We start from the raw sequence: 19,259 nt of genomic DNA, 5'->3' as shown, positions 1-19,259 counted from the left end.
AAAAAAAAAAAAAAAAAGGCAAACAAGCTGGATTACTAGAACAAATACATTTATAACATACAGGTTTGGGGGAAAAGAAAGAACCCACTTTGCTCACATGCAAAAGATTTAACACTGTGCTATAGCAGCTTCTTGACTTGGCAACTTACATAGTTGCACCAACATTCAACTCAAAAACAGCATCTCCCYGTTATCCGTGATATTTGCAGAGAAAGAAAACTAGAACTGTGCACCTACTCAAGGTATAGGCTGGAGAAAAGTGTTACGTTTTTCAATGGTGCACATCTAACTGATTATAGAAATACTGATCCAAGAAGGTCTGCCACCATCTTGGTAACTTGAAACAACAAAACAACAAAAATTGTGCTGTATCTTAATATATTTAAAAGTAGTATATCAAAGGAATAAAAGTTGTTTAAATCTTCTGTTGAATTTGGCCTATTCTGGTAAGCTTAGGGAGCAAAAATCATATTTATACACACTAATGAGACAAGGTCCAACTTACCTTAATATGCTCCACTCTTGCTGTTCAAAAGCCACTTTTGCACATCCGACTTCCAATATTCCAGTTGCACACTTAAACAGAACAAGTCCATATGTAAACTAGAGATTTCACACATTTTGGCTTCTCATTCTGAACCTGCCGGGGCAGCTAACCAGCACCGTATGATGAAATCATTTGTCTAGAGGCTCACGAGAGCCTGACATATGCAACGCTACAACATCTTAACTTCCATCTAGGCTGAATACAAACCAACATCTATGTCGTAAAATGCATTTCAACACAGCACACACAAAATGGCTGGCTCCCAAGACGAGCATTTCCATACAATACTATAAAAAGGATAATAACCTAAAAAGGTAATTATGACTTAACGGCTAGGCAGTCTGAAGAGAGATCTGCAAGAACACTGATAAAAAACGCTATCAAATAAAAATGTGCTGCTCTTTGAATCCTGATGCTACAGATTGTAAGTTGTCAAGAAATACTACACTCAGTTTGTATTATTGTGTAAGCTGCAAAGARAAATACTATGCTACAACTGCGTGGAGGAATTTTTTTCTACAGGTAAGAAAGAAAATACATAGGCCTATCACAAAGATTTTATCAAGAACAGAACATGCATGAGTTAAGAAACACATAATCCTAAACAGACCCTTAACAAAGAAAAATAACTGACAGATTCTTTAAAAATCACCAAGTGTTACAGAAAAAAAAAAGTCATTCATAAATTGGAGGTTTAAGTAAGGGTTTTTTCCCACTCCTATTTAGATACACAAGAGTCAAAAATAAGACAAAGAAAATATTTTAGAAGACAAACCGTGAGGCTAGTTTTCAACAGAATCAGGGAGCTGTCTCCAGATTGCAGCAGACCATAAATTCTTATAGTCATTTCAGCGCAAACTCGTTAAACAGTTCTGCTGTTCTCCCTTCCTAACCAGCTCTTCAGATCTGAATGATTGGAGCAAATGTAAGTACTCGCATAAAGACAACAGTAACATTACAACACTTCTATTCATTAATGTGCATGCTTAATTCTCCTTTCTCCCACAAATTCAGGCTCTGAGAGATACAACACATCCAGAAAGCAAATAAAAATGAATGGACAGAATCACCATGGTCAGTAAGATAATATTATAACTTCCAAATCGGCTCGTTCTCACTGAGCAAAATACCCCTAACTGCAGTGGTGTCTAGGAATTGCACGGCAGTTAACAACTAATGAAACACAACACCAGCCCCAGCAGAACGAACCCAAATCGGCCCCGTCCAGGCGCCTGGAAGCTCAGAACATGCTATAATTTTGCTGCCATGTGTTGACTTCTGTACAGTACGAACCTAACTGTGTGGAGCAGATGGTATGCAAAAAAGTGCTTCTTTTCCAATCATGACAACCATCAAGGAAAAGGAGAGGGAGCAAAAGACAATATTTACGCTCTTATCTGCCATTCCCAAGCTCTCATTTTTAGCAAGGCTGATTTATTAGCAAGAGTTCGAAGAGCTCAGGTAAGCAGAGCTGCTGCATCCACCGCGCCACTACTTAGCATCGCCCCTCCAGAACACCAGCCGATTTTGGCAGATATTGGGAGTGGAGATGGTTTTTACCCCCACCTCCAAGRGGGGGGACAAAAATATATACTCCTCCTGCTTCCCGAGGAATTTGGCTGCAACTGCACGTTTTGGGGAAAGCCAGCCCTGCAAGCTCGGAGACACCTCCCCACCCTCGACAAAACCCGCCACTGAAAAATAAACCGGGGCAAAACCGGGGGCACGGGGGGAGCGTTCTCCYTAATCCTCCTCCACCTCTACTCCCCATCCGTCAGCCTGAGCAAGCAGGGATGACGCAGGCTCCCTTATATAATAGCCCGTGATTTCCTCGACTGCAGGCCTTCCCTTTGTGCGCTGTGTACACTGCACACGCACACGCAGCTCCCCGCCTGGCGCCGGGCCAGCGCTCGCCGTCAGCTGGCTGCCTCCATTCACAGAGAGGGGCTGGAGCTGACACGGAGAGGGGGGGAAGGGGGGGAGCTATTACATCAAACCATCAGCACTACAGACAAAAGAATTTTTTTTTTTTTTTTAATACCCGAAATAAGCCTTCCCGTGCAGCTTTAGCCCGGGGAGGGTCACATTCAGTAACTGCACGCGAATACCGATGCTAGTGCCGAGGAACCTGAGCGGAGGTGGGATTTTTTTGCAGGGTAGGGGGAAAGGGGGGGAGGGAACCGCTCCAACAGCAAATACAAGCAACAGTGCTAGTTTTCTCCTTAAAATATTCTGTAAAGACATTACATTTAGCTTCCAAACTCACGTTAGAAAAAGAAAAAAAAAAAGAGAAAAAGCAGATCTGATAATCCATAAAGAGCCATTTGTCTGTTTTTTGTTTGTTTTTTTTTTTTTTAAAAAAAAGGACAGTCTAAAGAATACTTACAGGTACAATATTCCTGCTGCTTCCTCTAGTTGTCAAGAAAATTAGAGACAGAGAGAAAAGAAGGGGGGAAAGAGAGCGGAGAGTGAGCCGGGGAGGGAGGGAGGGAGGGAGGCAGAGCCAGGGAGCGCTTTTTCCCGAGGAGCCCTCTCGGAAGAGCATGGGCGGCCCCGCGTGCCATCCCCCTCCAGGGACCTGCAGAAACCCTGTCTCAAAACGGGCACTTCCCTGCCAATCATGCGCTGTACTGTTATATTAAACAAAAGAAAAGGGGGATGCTTACTTTTACCCATGATGCCTAGCGGGGGCAGGGGAAAAGGAAAAAAGAAAAAAAAAAAAAAACCAGTTGCAGCCGGTTTGTAACCTCAGGACATGGAATTATCTCTTAAAAAAAAAAAAAAAAATTAAGTCGTTTGTGGTATAAAAGTCAGTTAGCTGCCACCCCCTCCCCCACCGCGCCAGCAGCGCTGGCACCGTGCCAAACTTTGTCTTCATTCATGAGAGCTCTTCCCCTCCAATGTTATTTTAACTGTTTAGTTCCCAAAACAGTTTTTCCTTTTTTAAAAAACAAAAAAGGAGAGATTCCACCACCATGGAGAATCGGTTTGCAGAGGCGCCGCCCCGGCGGCTGGCTGGCACCCCTGGGCCCCGAGGCGGGGGGCCGCCGAAGCGCCAAACCGCGGGAGGCGTCGAACGGCTCTCCCCACCGCGCAGCAGCGGCCAGGCTCTTCCCGGCAGGCCTCGGCGGCGGGGATCCGCCGTGGGTCCCCGCGGCGATGCCGAGCTCCGGCTGGCGCACCAGGGCCCCCGGTGCCGGCCTCCCCTCGCGCGGGGCCTGGGGACCGCTCGCCTTGGCCAGTCTACCATACCACGGCCTCCTCGAAACGCCGCCCGAAGGCGGGTTCTCCGCTCGGCGGGATCTCACCGGCTCGGCCAGGTCCTAGCTGTGCTCCCTGAGCTCCCACGCAGCAGCACGCCGTGCTGCTGGAGGAGACGAGCAGAGGAAAGAAGTGCTGCTCCTCCATGGTCCACCTCGCACGCTCGCAGCCTCCCTTCCCTCAACGCCCGTGCACGTCGGCAGAGCTCAGAAACCTCTGCCGAGCCACGACAGCCCAAGCCACGCAACCACGGTCCAAAGGTGAACTAGCAGCCCACACAGACACATTCCCACTTCTCAGAGAAGGCATCTCCCAGAACCAAGACAACAAATGCAGCGTAGCCTGGAGTCTAATCCTCCCAAACCTCCCCTGGGCACTCCACCAGCCACTCGCCGACTGTACTATCCTGAGTCACCTAGYTTCACACATACAGATGGTTCCAAATATCCCAGTTGTGGGTTGAACTTGATTTTCCTTCTTATCCAGAAATAAGTGATCCAGCCTCCTCCTAGTTAGGTCTACATTCCTCTCTCATCAGAAGTCCACCACACCAAGCCTCAAGGCCCAAGGTCTCCCAGGTTAGGACTCTGGGACCTTAAAAGGCTTCAGCTCTGAAGTCTCACCATTTTGCTGCTGTGTCCTACCACCAACCCTTCTCTGTTGGTCTCTCCCACAACTAGAGTAGAGTTTTAGCCAGCAGGCAGCTGTCTCCCCGCTTGTTCAAATTATTGTACAGGACCTCAGACACCCCTTTCCCCTCTCATCGGTTTTCACTGCACCAGTGGTTTTCAAGCACATAGCCATGACATGGTTTCCTGCCAGTCTCATCTTCTGTGGTCCTCCCCAAAGAGCATCTAGACCCAAGCTTGTCATCTCCCTTTGAGCATTCTCTTACTCAGACTAACACACACACGGAGACGCAAACAGATGGTACCTGTGGAGTCTGGAGCATCGCCCAGGGTATCTAGTGATGCCCAAGTCTTCATACTTCAAAGAAAACACATACAGGTACCACTCAACTCAGTCACTTTACCTGAGACTGGACTCCTACAGAGAAAGCAGATTTAATCAACCCTTAAGCTGAAGTACTACAYGTGTGTAAAACTAAGTTTCAAAGACGACAAATTTCTGTAGCTCCTCGTATTGTGGCACACCTACACAATGCTTCATATAGGGCTAAAGAAAAGCAAGATCCCTACTTCAGGGAAAACRATGCTCTGAATTCTACCGGTGGAAGCAAACGACTAAAGATGAAATGCAAGAAAGGAAGCGAACGGAACCAAAGGCCAGACGTGACCTCATAGAGAGCGACTGGATGCATGAGGCTGGCGAGAACTTCATGATTAGGAAGCAACGTAAAATCAGTGGGCATCTGAGGAACCTCATCATGAAAATTTACTCAGTGGTGTAAAAAAAAAAAAAATAATAATAATATTACTAATAAAATAAATTTAAAAAGGGGCTGGAAGATTGAGAACTGTAAGCCGACTTCCTCCAGTCACCAAACACCCATAAACCCTGTTCTTACTGAGACTGTTTCATTACCAGAATAAAGCAAAGTCCTACAATTATTTCCTACAAAAATAGCAAGGTAGCAAAAGAATATTTAGCCACCACGAGGCAACACAGTGCAAACTACAGCAGACTTGTTCTCAACAGCTGTTCCCAGAAAACATCTGCTGAGAGCTTCAGCCTATCAAAACCCACTGTCCTAAAGCTGGATGCAAATTCAGCAACATGATTTAGTTAAGAGGACATTAGCTTATCCTACATTTATAACAAGTCTTCATCGCTTTCATGATAAATACTGTATTGGCACTTTCAGGTTAACATCTACCAACAGAGGTTAAATACACTCCTGACATCTCGATCCAAATCATTCTCCAGAGAAAGAACAACCCACCAACTCATTTAGTGTAAAGGACAGTGGCACTGGGGCACATTTATTTTCARATACTGGTGCCCAGCTGCTACTGATATCAAAACACAGTCTGCATATCCAGATGCAGAATGAGATTCACTGTATTTGATGCTTTAGCTACTCTTACTTGTAATACACAAATCCAGTAGATTATTTTTACTCTCTTTTGTTGCTGAATGGCATTTCCAAAGCAGTGTCCAAAAAAAAAGCCACTTTAAGGTCAGCAAGGCAGTAGGTGAGACGAGAAGAAAAACCATGAAACCCTCAAACTAATTGCTCAACCTATTCAGTTACACCAGCAACAGTTGCTCACACTTCAGCTCACCAGCCTTCAATTCAGAAACCTGCAGAGATCAGTTTTGATCAATTTCTAAAGAGACATATACMATAAGAAAGAGACTTGCTCCACAATTTTCACTGAACAGCACAAAAAACAGAAGTCTGCATGTCCCACATTATGTACAGTTTACTTTAAATACTACCCCCCCCAAAAAAAAAATTAACAGGGGAAAAACTGCTGCTCAAATGTAAGTCTCCTTCCTTGCATCCACCTAAAGCAAATCCATCCTTTTGCTATTGTAAGAAGAGTCTTCCATATAGCTTTAATAACRGCTATTTCCATTTTATTTGCAGCCTCACATATGAAATTGAGCTATGACTAGCAGCACCCACAAACTGCGTATAATCATTTCTAATAAGACATTTTGACCATTATGCTTTATAGATCTGTGCAATTGTGTTGTACTTGTCTGATCTAGCCTTACTGAAGTAAGGTAGCTGAGCAGCGAGTGCAATCCTGGCAAGTTTGAGGCCTCATTAAAGGATTAACATATATTTTAAGTTTCCAGCAACCAAGCAGTTCCTTGGAAAACAACAAGGACAGAGACAGGTCACGTTTGTCTTAGTGCAACTTTGTTGACTAAGCCACAAACAACTTTTCATAATCAACTTTAAAAAAAAAAAAAACAATGTTCGCATCAGTTCTGTTTAAGCCTACAGCAGAACTAAAGCCAATGTTGCCCATGCCTTTGCAAGCCAGAATGGAGAGCAYGAATGAGCCAGCACCTGACGCGAAAGCAATGCAGAGCTGGGCCACGCTGCTGCTGAACACAAACCTGTACTTTTACACTTCCAGCAGGCATTGGTGATGGGTTAAAAGCAGGTTTGGAACAGATTTTAAATGCACTTGTTGTTTCCATAATATATTTTCAATACATTTTATCACTTATTCTTGAAGTTCCTATTCCAAGTTAAAGACTCAATGCTCACCAGTCTCTCCATGCTGCACCCTTTACTGCAAATGGACTTGTCCAAAATCCACTCCATTAATAAGTAYGTTCAAGTACTTTCCAAAGCCAATGAACCAACAGATTACTTCAAAACCTAGCACAAAGTTTTGTTTAMAAAACACAAAATAGGAATCCAGTGTGTCAACAGTTTGGATAGAAATTGTTTGTGTTAACATACAGCCAAAATGCCTTGTAAAATGGGACATTTCATTTTTGGTTGCAAATTACAAGATCGTGATAATCAAAGGTTAACAAGAGTGCTATAGTAAATTTGGAGAGACTCTCTGAATGTAATTAAGTATTGGTACTATATTTCATCTATTTGCGGAGCAAGCCTAAGCGACCAACTTACAAATTACATCTCTTTCAAGATAGCACACACAGGTTTCACTGGTCTTACATACTGAAAGCATTATCAAATCATCTTCTAAAAATAAACCTATTACACAGTGCACAAATAACCATGTAATCTATAATAACCAGTAACTATCATATATTTAGTCAACCTATGGGCTGCAGAGAATCTGGTAATTAAACCAGAGTTCCAACACCACAGTAAGCAATGGTACTATCTGAGTTTGCCTTATTAGATAAAATGGAACAATTTAGTTTACAAAGGGGGAAATAACCAATTAGGCTTTAATTACATGGTAGTTACCATAGATTTATAAACTAATGAGATGGTCACTTGGGCCMCAATAAAATTTATTTTCAGGTTGCATGTCCACTAAAAACACTGAACAGCAGACCAAGTGCCAGGTCACTGAAGAAAGAAGGGAGTGAATCAAGAATAAGAAACCAGCACTTTAGACAATCACAAATGTTATTTAGAACAGTTCAGAATCCTTCAGAAATCTTGACCAAGATTCATTGTTCTGCTTTTGAAGAAACTTTTGAAGAAACTGTATGTTTTGGGARTCTAGGCAGGGGCGACAAGGATTGTGCCCCTCCAAGAATATATCATATTAGGAAGCCTCCCTCCCGCACAGAGCAAAGGCTTCTAGAAGAAACCCTCAGCCCCCAACAGATGCCATGGTTCAGAGTCATCACCCACCCATGAAGCCCATCTACCCGGAGATGGGCTATTTAGAGCCTGCTGGGTGACTTCTCCCATGGAGCTCTCTCTCGCCTTTCATCAGCTTTATATCTTGCAGCATCTGCAGGATGCCATCTAGCTAGCAAAGAGTGCTTCCTTGAAGTCTCCTCCTAATTATAAGCCCTTATCAAAACAAGGACCTCCTCCTCCTCCCAAAGCATGCTGCAGCCACGCCATGGCTGTTCCTAGACAAGTCCCCGAGGAAACCTTCATGGCAGTACCCAGAAAACACTTCTGAAGTTCAGCCGGCACCAGAGGCTACTAGCCCTTTCACTGGCATTGCTTCTCTCATACATCACTGCCCCAACTTTTCATTTCCCTCCACAGACCATCTTCACCTGCAACAGAGCACTGCTTGGGTCCAATTACAGAAAAAGTTGACTCTCTCCTCTGTTTAAACTCTGAACTGAGATGTTTTGCTGTCTCTAAACACTCATACCTAAGCAATGTATTTTCAGCTGAAAGCCTTCACATCTGAAATTTATTTCCCCAAAACTGAGTCTGTATTTGATGCTTGATGAACAAGTTATTTTTCCATCTCACCCCCAGCCACAGCTTTCAAAGCTGGGTACTTCAAGCTCGAAGGCTAAGTAAAGGCAGCTTGATTTTTAGCTATAATGAACACACACAAATCCTAACATGTCCTTCTGGAAGCTGCCGCAACATAGGTGGTTAAAAGAGACTAACGTCAAGGACAAACAGCTTCAAGCTAAAAAAAGAAGTGATCTATCTTTTGATGGCTTGAACAGTTAGCATTGTGTCAATTTACATGCAAGACTGTTTTCATGTATTGCATATCTTAGCTCCGAGTTTACGTTAGGCACATTGTATAAACTGAAATAATGCTTAAGTTTAATATGGCCAGATGATCAATGCACCAGTTTCTCATCCTCTGAAAGTTTGTTCTCATACTGGTTGGCAATGATATACCAGTATTTACCTTGCTCTGAGCTGCAGGGAGAATCTCGGCCTAGTCTTGCATGTGCAGCTTTTTATTTCTTCGCTATGTCATGGAAAAAAGGTGGTTGGTATCAAGAAGGAGRTTACACTACCTTGAACAGTTCCCCCTAGAGAAATCTCCACCCTACACTTGAGTCTTCTTTATCTTACCTCTTCATCTACATCAACCACCAAAGCAGGAAGTTTCTTCAGCAGTTTTCCCTGTCCTCAGCCATTTCCATTCTCTGATTTTAAACCCTGTTTCACACTTTTCCATACTCACCTTCCTCCAGACCTTTGATCATTGTTTTAAGGCTTGCAGAGATTTAGAAAAGATAAAAAAAAATATTTTCCACAAATTGGGGTTGGCTAAGATGCTTTACATCTCTCCTACCATCCCCTCCTTTATCCTGCCCTTCCAAGGTTTCTGAAAGATCTTTATGACCAGGAGGGGAAAGGTACCAGTAAAACATCACTGGACTATTCATTTAATTGAATTTTGGGGTCCTTTCATAAGGACCCATCCTCTGGGTGCTTCTATTCCAACTATGAAAAGGCCTTTGACTAAGTCTGCAAAAGCACTAACAATAGCTGCTTTTATGAAGCTCTGTTTCCCGAACCCAATTCATTATCTGCAGGTGATCCATAGCTGAGAAATCTCTCCTGATTCCTGCTTGCTCTGCTGGGTGATTAGCCCAGAAGTCCATGCATTCTCTTCATTTATGCTTTTACGGTGATTCTTACATATAATACACAAAGGACAGGTGGCAAGGGTCTTTATTGTGACAAGCCTTCAAGTTTTCCCAGGTAACTAATCAGAAAGGTAAGAAAGAGGTAGCTGATCAAAAGAGTAGGATATACTGGATGTGATCACTTAGAGTTAACTTATTGGGACTAAATACTAAAAAAGTTTAATTTATACAGTCACTTTTCAGAGGACCAACCTCTCATTGCACACAAGTAACAGGAGGACAAGAGTTAGCTCAATCTGGACACTGTACACCAGCCCAGAAAACAATGATACTACAAAAATTAATTACAACATTGCTATTAAATTTTAAATTCAATCAGAACAAAATATCCAGCCATAGATAGCTGGAAAAAAAAAAAGTATGCTGGTGTTCTAAATATAAGAGTAATAGTAAATTCAGTAATTTGAAACAATATCATTGATGTTTCACTGAAGGACAGGTACATGTCTCAAACACAGCAGGATCCGAGCAGGATGGTTTTCTGCAGTAAAGCAATCAGTAAGAATGGCGTGCATTGCATGAGAACTCTTCTGTTCCCTTGTTGCTTATTCCCCACCTGAGGCATCCTGAGGTTATAAATCTCATTTGAGCTGCCTCTCTCTTCCAAAACAGAGGGATCCCGAACCCCACTCCTGCCTTTCCTCTTCATGGTTTTTGGACTTTTTCCTTCCTTGTCATTAACTAATAACAAGCAAGTAATCATAATAATAATAATAATAATAATAATACAGCTTCAGACTTGAATTAAGTAATTTGAAAAATGTTTTGGTAAACTTGGAACACAACTACATGAGCATAGAAATTTTTTTAAACTAGAAACCTAAATTCCAATTCAATACAACTTCAAAGTCTGACAATCTCAAAGTAAAGGAAAGGTTTCACCAAACAAGGTTTCACCAGTAAACTTACATGAAGTGGAACAATGTTCAGCAGGAACAGATAGCAAGGATTGCCTCAGCATAATCAAAGTTATTTTACTCTGTAAGGGCTAGTCATCACAGGCATAACTCTTATTACTTCAGTTCAGTTCAGGTCTGGGGTTAACTCCATGGAAATTATAGATACTCTCCAAAATACAACATAAATGAGGCTTAAATATGTCCTTTAACATGCTTATCTCCTTCGAAATTTTCAGCATAATGCCAATGTTACTTCCCCTCATGCTCTTGGTTTTAATATCCATCGCAATTTTCACGGACTAGCAGCAGTCCACGACGACAAGAACTACTAGTAATGTAATATTTTCATAGCAGTGTTATCCCACAAGAAAATGAATGGACAGCAGTCCTATTTCTATCCTCACCACAGAGTGTGGGAAGTTGACAACGTCCAGTAGCTGCTGACTTTTGAGCCCAGTTGTTTGCAGAAAGGGTCAGCGCTGAAATGTAAAACTAGTCACTGGTGCACAGAGCAACAACACGGGTCCACAAACTTTGGAGCAGCAGACTAAATGAGAGTAAAAACCACCAAGCATCATTAAGAAAAACATAAATGTGAGAGTAAAGAAAAAAAAGACCTACCACATAATGAAAAACGCGTACAGGACAGAGAAAGCGAGACGTCCGACAGCTGCTGGTGGTCCAAATGAACCCTATTCACAAGCCATCGAGAAAGGCAACACTCCAGCACACCAAGAAGAACATCAGAAACTGCCATGTTGTGCCCAGCAATTTATTAAGACATCCTTGGTGGCTTACAACAAGCCTCCTAACCTAGCATTGCTTCAATCTATCCAGATCTCACCAAAATACACTGACTAAATATAGCTGAACCCAGAAAATTAGTAGTTTAGAACTGCGTTGCTAAACAGCAGACTTTCAGGATCTGACCTTCCGCTAAAGACATTCTTTTAAAAGCAAGTATATCAGCATCTTTCCCCTATTTCAGTGTAAAGGTATATTGTAATGGACACACATCCTCTCATGCCTCTGCTGCTTGTGTCATTACAGGGCTACTAAATATACAGCGTTACATTAAACCAAGAGGAATTCTAGAAATGATGCCTCTGAATTCAAAGCATAGATACTCCAGTGACTGTATTTGTGCATATTTAAGTACAGCTTTCTTCCATACGGCTGCCAGTTTGTTGAAATTGTTGCAAACCCCGAAACAATAAGCTATTGAAATGCCAATTCAAAATCACACTGCACTAGTAGGTATTTAAAATTGTCAAGTCTCCAAGATTAAATTAGAATCAGGGACTTTAATAACAAGCAAGTTCAGGAATGATTCATAGAGGGGGAAAATGCATTAGATTTGGACTTATTCAGCAAGGGACTATTACTAAGCAACCATTTTGAAACTCTCTGAAAGTCAGCATCTGTCTGATGAATTTCCTTTCACTCAAAATTTCCTGTTAAAAACAAAAAAAAATCTGAAGATCATCTCTCCTGCTGGGTTACCAGAGCAGGTAAGGGCACTCTCCCGCGCGCGCCGCTCAGATGTTTGTTTCAGCAGCCGAGAGCATCGCTCCCGCGCGGGAGCAGTATCTCCACCCGCGCTGGCTGCACCCAGCACTTCAGCCACAGAGCCCGCCTGACCAGCGCAAGCCACCATTTAAAGACAACTTAAAACTAGGGGCCGCTCAGCTGATCTGCGAGCATATTTTCAGATCAAAGGCCCCACACCCCAGCCTCAAAGCCTCGATAYGGACCTTCCCTGGGCTACATAACTAAGACAATGGGAAAACGGTCCAAGCTTAACATGCACATTACAGCATTTTTCTAAAATTTCCCTATGATTAGATAGCAAGTTACTGCAGCATAAAGGAAAAACTTTTTCATCAAGTATTTTAGTCCATTACTAAAAACACTCGATAGCCAGAGCATAAAACTGGAAGACTACAACTGTAGATATCTAAATACACCACAGACAGTCTCATTAACTTTATACAGTTTGTTTCTGGATACCTGCACACAGCCCTCATTAACTGGCAAAGCAAAAAATAAATAAAAATAAATAAATAATTAAAAAASCATTTTACATAGGTATGTATGTATAAATCATTTTTAAATGGCAAAGTGTTTAAATTAGATTACAAAAAAATCCAAAACATTATGATTGGCAGAGCATATGGGGCCTTCGAGATAATGTCCTGTCCCCTTCCTCCCTCAACTGCTCTCAGCAGCAAGAAGTTTCAGTTCTTTTGTCTTTTCAGAGACTAAGTTAATTTTATTCTACTCAAACAGTGACTCTGCTGCAGACAAAAGGAAAAATGAAGACCCACTGCAGTGAAACAAGTTTTATAATTCATTAAAGTGAATTATCTTTCTTCTCATACAAGCTGTGTTAGGCAGTCAAGAAAAGAAAAAAGACAAGCAAACTGTTAAACCAAGAACTTGTCAGCAATAAAAATCTTGTCTCCAGGAGAATTTCAGGTTATCCATCTCACTTAATGTCTCCCATACTCCTCGAATGTAGGATTCAATACCAAAGTAGTGCAGAGCACCACACACAGCCAGCGTTTGTGCAGGGATGTTAACGAGAGTTTTGCACATACACTGCAGGACAGAGAACCAATGTAAACTCTAGAGCACTTCACCGGGTTGAGCAGTTTGGGGGGAAAAGGACAGTCAACATCAGCCTCAGACAAGAGTCATTTTAAGCACAGCACACCCTCTTTTCTTGCAGCAGAGCTAAGAAGAAGAAAATACGACTCCATGCATTTCCTTGCTGGAAAAGGCACAACAAAAAGGTTTTCAGATGCATCAGGGGAAGAGGGATAAAAAAGCAGCCCAACCCCAATACATTAGCTTGACATGACAGCAGAGAGAGTTCAGGCCTCTTTCCTCCAGGACACTACTTCCATAGTTTGCTTCTTGGAACATCTCTATGTTGGAGAGAGGACAGGGGGCATCCATCTGCTCCCTAAAGAAAGGCTATAGGGACTTGTGTGGCTGGAAGGCTAGCACGTCCATCTGAGATCAAATTTAAGGCTCCAACAGTTGAACAGAGAAAAGCACCATTTCAAGATACCCTACAGAGAAGGGTATCTTACTCCCTTCCAGTTGCCTGCTTGAAAATACTCATCTTTATGCAGATTTGATAATGTGCTAGTTCAGCATCATGCACTGAAAACATTATCTTTATTAACTGAATGAAATGTAGTATTTTAATGTTTTAGCTTAACATATGAAAAGATATAGGTGTTCTACTCTGATATTTAGTACAGGGCATTACCAGAAGTTGCAGTACAAGAGATGGAAAGCAAGTAATAAACAGTGGTTTTCTTTTTTCCAAAATGACAGGTCAAGTCCAGGTTTGGTCAAGGACTGTTTTCAAAGAACTGGGACTCATTCATTTTTCTAAGATTTCTGAGAAAGTGAGGCCTACACTCAGGATTCTATGGAAAAAACACTAGTTTAAGGAGATTTGGGCTTAGAATCACTTTACAACGTGCCCTAGAAGGTCTTGTTGAACCATGGTGGGCTCAGGAGAAGCAGCACTACTAGTGACTTCAAGGGGCATGAACTTCAGGTGGATATTAAAAATCCACAGTTTAAGGCATTTTAACTCTTCAGTTAAACTGAACAGGACATGACTACAAACTACTACCTCCTTTCCCCACCCAGAAGAACAGGCTGTGGCTGTGCAGAGCTGCTATTTCGCCACCAGTGCCAAAAGCCATGGATGCACAGCTCTGGCAGCAAGCATGCTCAGAGGGAGCATGCACCAGTCACTCCACCTACAGTACAAYGCATTTGCATATTCAACAGCAGCAATGTTTGCCTTTAAAGAAAAGGCATGAAAAATTTACACAGGAAAAGAACTGCTAGGAGAATGCCAACTGCTGTGATGAAAACCAATAAAAGCAAGGAAATGTGCAGTTAAAGGCAAATTCTCCCACAACTCCTCCAATACCTTGCGCACAACAGGACACCTTTCCTCCTTCCTCCCTGGGGCGCTGGGGTACGGCAGGAGACACAGTCCATTTCAGCCTTAACCGAGAATCCCTTTAGCTTTCATTTTCTGTCACAACCTTAATGTTCTTTTAATGCATTTCTCCCCTCTTGCCACTCTTTCAATCATCCGGCAGGGTGCTGCAACCTCGAGGAACGAGACGGGCCTCACRAACACTGCTCTGGGGTTGTAAGCGAGGGCTGTCTCTAATCTAGCATTGGGACTCTGCTGCTGGACAGCTTCAGGCTCACCCCAAGAAAAGAAGCACTCATATCTGGACGGTAATACCCTACATCCAGAGCAATACTATTAAGCCATTTACACGTTTAAAAGCTTGCCTTAGTAGGCACTACCTAGCTGGAAATACCTGCTACCACTTTAAAGCTGAAAGACTTCTCTTAAAATAAAACAAAATGGATGCAGCTCCACAGAACTTCTAGACTAAGCCGTAGGACCAATATGAAATGGTCATATTGACTCCCACTTTGCTAAGGCTGTGTGGAAAAAAAGCCCCCGAGGTTCTTTATAGATTCCTCTGCACTTCAGCACAGTTCTTCATTCTAATTTTAGACAGGAGGCTTGGAAGCTGCTCTTCTAACACCCTCACATTTATGGCACTTGAATTCCAAATACTGATGCTAGTCTTCAGAAGGATTTCAGACATATTCTGGATACCATGATCACAAATAACTAGATAATATTCCATGTTCAAGGGACAGAGTTACAAAACTAATTGCAATCTGAAGTTTACCATTAAGACAATGTGTTGAGAAAGGAGAGATAAATAAACCCTTTTTTTCCAAGGGCTTAGTCTGAGCAATTATAAGTGATATGCCATGTTTGTAAGAAAATCAAGGAGAATGAAAAAGAATGAATCCTAACACTGTAGTCCCTTCTACAACATTCCTTACACATTCATTTCCCATTGATGGGGACAAGCTTTCTGAGGACGATGCATCTAATGAAGCCCTTGACAAAGCTAAAGCATTAAAAAACACTACCTGGGATAACCACTGCCTCTTTGTTGTTGTACTGTACAAGACTGAGACGAAAGGAGGGAATTATCAGTCAYAATAAGGAAGCCCCTGTATCTCAGAACAGTACTATCAGCATACAGGCCAGAGCTCTACTTGAAAACATGACTTTGTTTTGTTACAAGTAGCACCAAGAGTTTTTAAAACAAAGAGGGGGAGAACCTTACTCTTCTGTGTGCTGTGTGCATTTGCATAGAGCTCATTTCCCCATTTATATGGATCATACAGCAAGGGGCGGGTGGTGGGGAAAATCAATAAGAATACAACCTGAAACTACTTCAATGCTCCTTGATTCTAGCGAATAAGATTTTAATGGCGTTCTTCAAGATTTTCAGCATCTGATTAGGAGACGGCAAAGGAAAAGGAATCCCTCCAAGGAAATACTTAATAGATGAAAAAGCAGACCAGCTCAGCTATGGCACCAACGCTCTCACTGAGCTTTCCATCATGCCCAGAACAAAAGCCCTCGGCGGCTCACCCTTCCCTCCTGACACCTCAGCAGCATCCCTCTCCCCGCAAGGATCCCAGCTGCGCACACTCGCCTGCTTTACTCCCCAGATGATACTCATTCCTCTGAATAGCCCATTGAATTAAGCCACAGAATTGGGCCTAGAAAATATTATTACATTGGGGTAATATCTACCCTCTGCCTAATTAACCAGGGAAATTATTCTGCTCCAAATCAGGTTTGATATATTTTTAACATGGCAATATTTGAAGTTTACTTTTCAGTTTAGCTTGAGATCCAGAAAAGAGCACAAAACTGAGCTTCTCAGCCTATGCATCCAACACATAAGTGACAGCTTCCAGGTATGCTGTATCCAGTTAGGAATGCTGGGCGAAAGGGGAGAATCATTATTAGCCTCAGGTACATTATAAATAGCCAGAGCACACCAGAACAGTCACCAGGTATGTAATTCTGGTTTAGGTTATCTAAGCATTATGCTCATTAACTTTCAGCTAACAAAACAAAATTAAAAAAAAAAAAAAAAAGGAAAACATTCCATATCCCTGAAGCTTCCTCACCTTCTCTGCAGCGGACAGAGTGGTGGCTGGAAGATCTGCTGTCTCAGTGGGCCACCAGCATCCCTCCGGAAACGACGTTTTGTTGCTCCTGGCCCGGACTCACTGACAAACTTGAAATCTTACTCTCCTGCTTCCACTGTGTCAAAAGCAAGAAGGTGGAGCAGGAGATCCATTACAGCAGTCACTTAAGGAGAGCAAGGAGAGAGAAGCCTGAGCCAGCAGCAGTAAAAACAACTTTCCTGGAGAGACACCAGATCTCCAGAAACAGTGTTGTCACAGTAAAAATACAGTTGTCCACCCAAATTGCACTGAGTGAACTGTGGGCTTTAGACACCTGGAGAACACTGGCAACCTGGGATGTCTGACTCCACACCACCATCTTGGCCAGCTTCAAATGCACAACGCTGATTTGCTACACTGTGCAGGTTTGAGTATTCCGAAAACGCATCGGAATCTTTCACTACACTACTTTAAAGTCCCAATTTCAAATTAATGATGTTCTTCAATAAGTATTTTCTTCAAATGACCCAGATACATTTCAACTCCACCTCTTATACTAAAAATGTACCATGTCAAAATACGCCTTTTCCTACCCAAATGTATCAGCTACCCTGATACCCTGTTTCAGAGGCTGACACTCACATTCTCTTAATGACTCGTTCACATTTGCAAAGAAAAGGTCTGGTGCACCTTGACAACATTTATGATTTTTTTTTAATAGCAAAGTTACCTGAATTACTATATTGACACTTAAAATTGATCAGGAGAAACTACTTAAAGTTTAGTCAATAATAGTAAAGGAAAGACATATGGAATCATTGCAACATCCTATTGCCTAGGCCCTATTGTTTTGTGTATTGCACCGAGATTATGTAAACTAAGTTATGGAATAGCAATACAACATCCCAGCTGTTACAAATAAAATCTGCAAACAAAAAATCACTTTAAATCAAACTCCAGTGATCTCTAACTGGGCTTCTCTGAACTATCTCAAGATTAAGAAATGTGTAATTCTGGCTATTGTCTCTCAGTACTTTTGGAGCTACCAAAAAATACTGCTTTCTGTGAAGGGATTGCTAGTTGCATTTAAGAGCTACAGAATTAGAAGCAGCAAATGGATCCTCAAACCGTGTTCACACTTTAAATGTACACAAAGAAGTGCCAGCAAGGTTTCAACACAAGAGAAAGCGTTACAGCTATGTGCAAAAGTAAGTTTCTTATGCATCTTTCAGTGGTTTATCCAATGCTATAAAACTGCAACAGCATGTGGCATTGTCTGATAGGTTGAATTTCTGTGAGCAAGAGGTGGGTAGCCTTACACTGGGATTAGATTTATAGCTTTTTTTTTTTTCACAACAGAAACATTTTGCTGTTGTGCTTCAATACAAACATTATGTGGAGCTGCAGATTCAGTACTTACACATGAGCAGCTTCAAATGGCACCTGGCAACTCTCAGAGTAGAACAGTACTTTCTGAACCAAATGCCCCTTTAAAAATCATCCTCCTTAGTGTAATAGACTGGGCTGTTTAAAAAATAAAGGGGGGGGAGTTCCCCTATAGCCTTAGCTCTTTTTATAGCCAAAATGTTTTAAAAATCCAATAGCAGCAATTCTTACAAGTTAACATTGCTCAGGATGCTGTGCAACAGGACTCTTTCCAACCTGGGACCAGTGGGACTGCTTGCCAGACAAAGGCTCACATTCCTTATAAACTAGCTGCAAAAAAAAAGGAGTAAGTTATAAGGTATGCACGGACCTCAGTATAACAGCAAGCCTTAAACATCCCCCTCCCCGTAGAGATCAGTGCATCCATGAGCAGTTCATTGTGCTTTGTTCTGCCCCCCACCAAAGAGCTGGAACTAGCAAGGAGTCACACAAAAAAGCCTCAACGGTTGTTTTTGCTGAAATGCTGAAGGGACAAGTGAGTGATGAAAGAAACTAAGTGAATGAATCCGGGAAACACACCTCTAATTTTAAACCCTGTGCATATTCTAAGTGGCTTATCATAAGTCTTGTGTCTCTTCCGCAGAAGAAAACATTGGCAGAAAAAACACTTTCAAGAGCATCTTAAGTTTAATTAACTCTGCTGAGTAGATATTTCTGCTCTCCCCCTCCCAGATGTGTTTGAAAGAAGACAGAGCAGTCTCTCCTTTGTGCGAGCAGTCAGAGCCTAGCGAGAAGCTGGTTGTTCCAAGCCAATTGTCAGAATTCACAGAAACCATTTAGACATCTAAACAGGAAGCCAGGCCATACTAGGTAAAGGCAAACCGCAGCCCTGCAAAGATGGATGCTCCCTGTCAGCTGCGTGTCACACACAGTTTCATACAGCCTCGTGATCAGGAAAAGCACTGAAGCTAAGGTTGCACCTAGGGCTGAAGACCTTAACTACTCAGAAAGCAGGTCACCAGTCCAAAGAGGCCTTTTAAGCTCCTAAAGCTTCCATTTTCCATCAGCGGATGATTAGTAACTCTTCTGTGACCAAGAGAAGGAATGCA

At 42.2% G+C, this 19,259-nt stretch overlaps 1 protein-coding gene across 4 annotated transcripts in view; it reads right to left on the bottom strand.

The window, feature by feature from the left end:
- GATAD2B (GATA zinc finger domain containing 2B) overlaps window positions 1–18,475 on the bottom strand; it is a 49,690-nt gene extending 31,215 nt beyond the window's left edge. The window contains exons 1-2 of one of the 4 annotated variants that reach the window (XM_085315376.1): window positions 1,323–1,358; window positions 506–576 (exon numbers count right to left, since the gene is read on the bottom strand). The gene's annotated coding sequence lies outside the window, so the exon portion shown is untranslated. Of the gene's footprint in view, window positions 1–505; window positions 577–1,322; window positions 1,359–2,933; window positions 3,185–18,184; window positions 18,206–18,381 lie in introns of those variants that run through there. The other 3 variants (XM_085315378.1, XM_085315379.1, XM_085315377.1) reach the window with 3 other exon arrangements.
- Window positions 18,476–19,259: the final 784 nt, after the last annotated feature.

This window comes from Rhea americana, unplaced genomic scaffold, assembly GCF_003343005.1.
Source record: "Rhea americana isolate MKP2758 unplaced genomic scaffold, rheAme1 scaffold_429, whole genome shotgun sequence".
NCBI classification, from domain to species: domain Eukaryota; kingdom Metazoa; phylum Chordata; class Aves; order Rheiformes; family Rheidae; genus Rhea; species Rhea americana.
The sequence above is the reverse complement of the archived record's forward strand: the minus strand, read 5'-3'. Positions and strand labels throughout refer to the sequence as shown.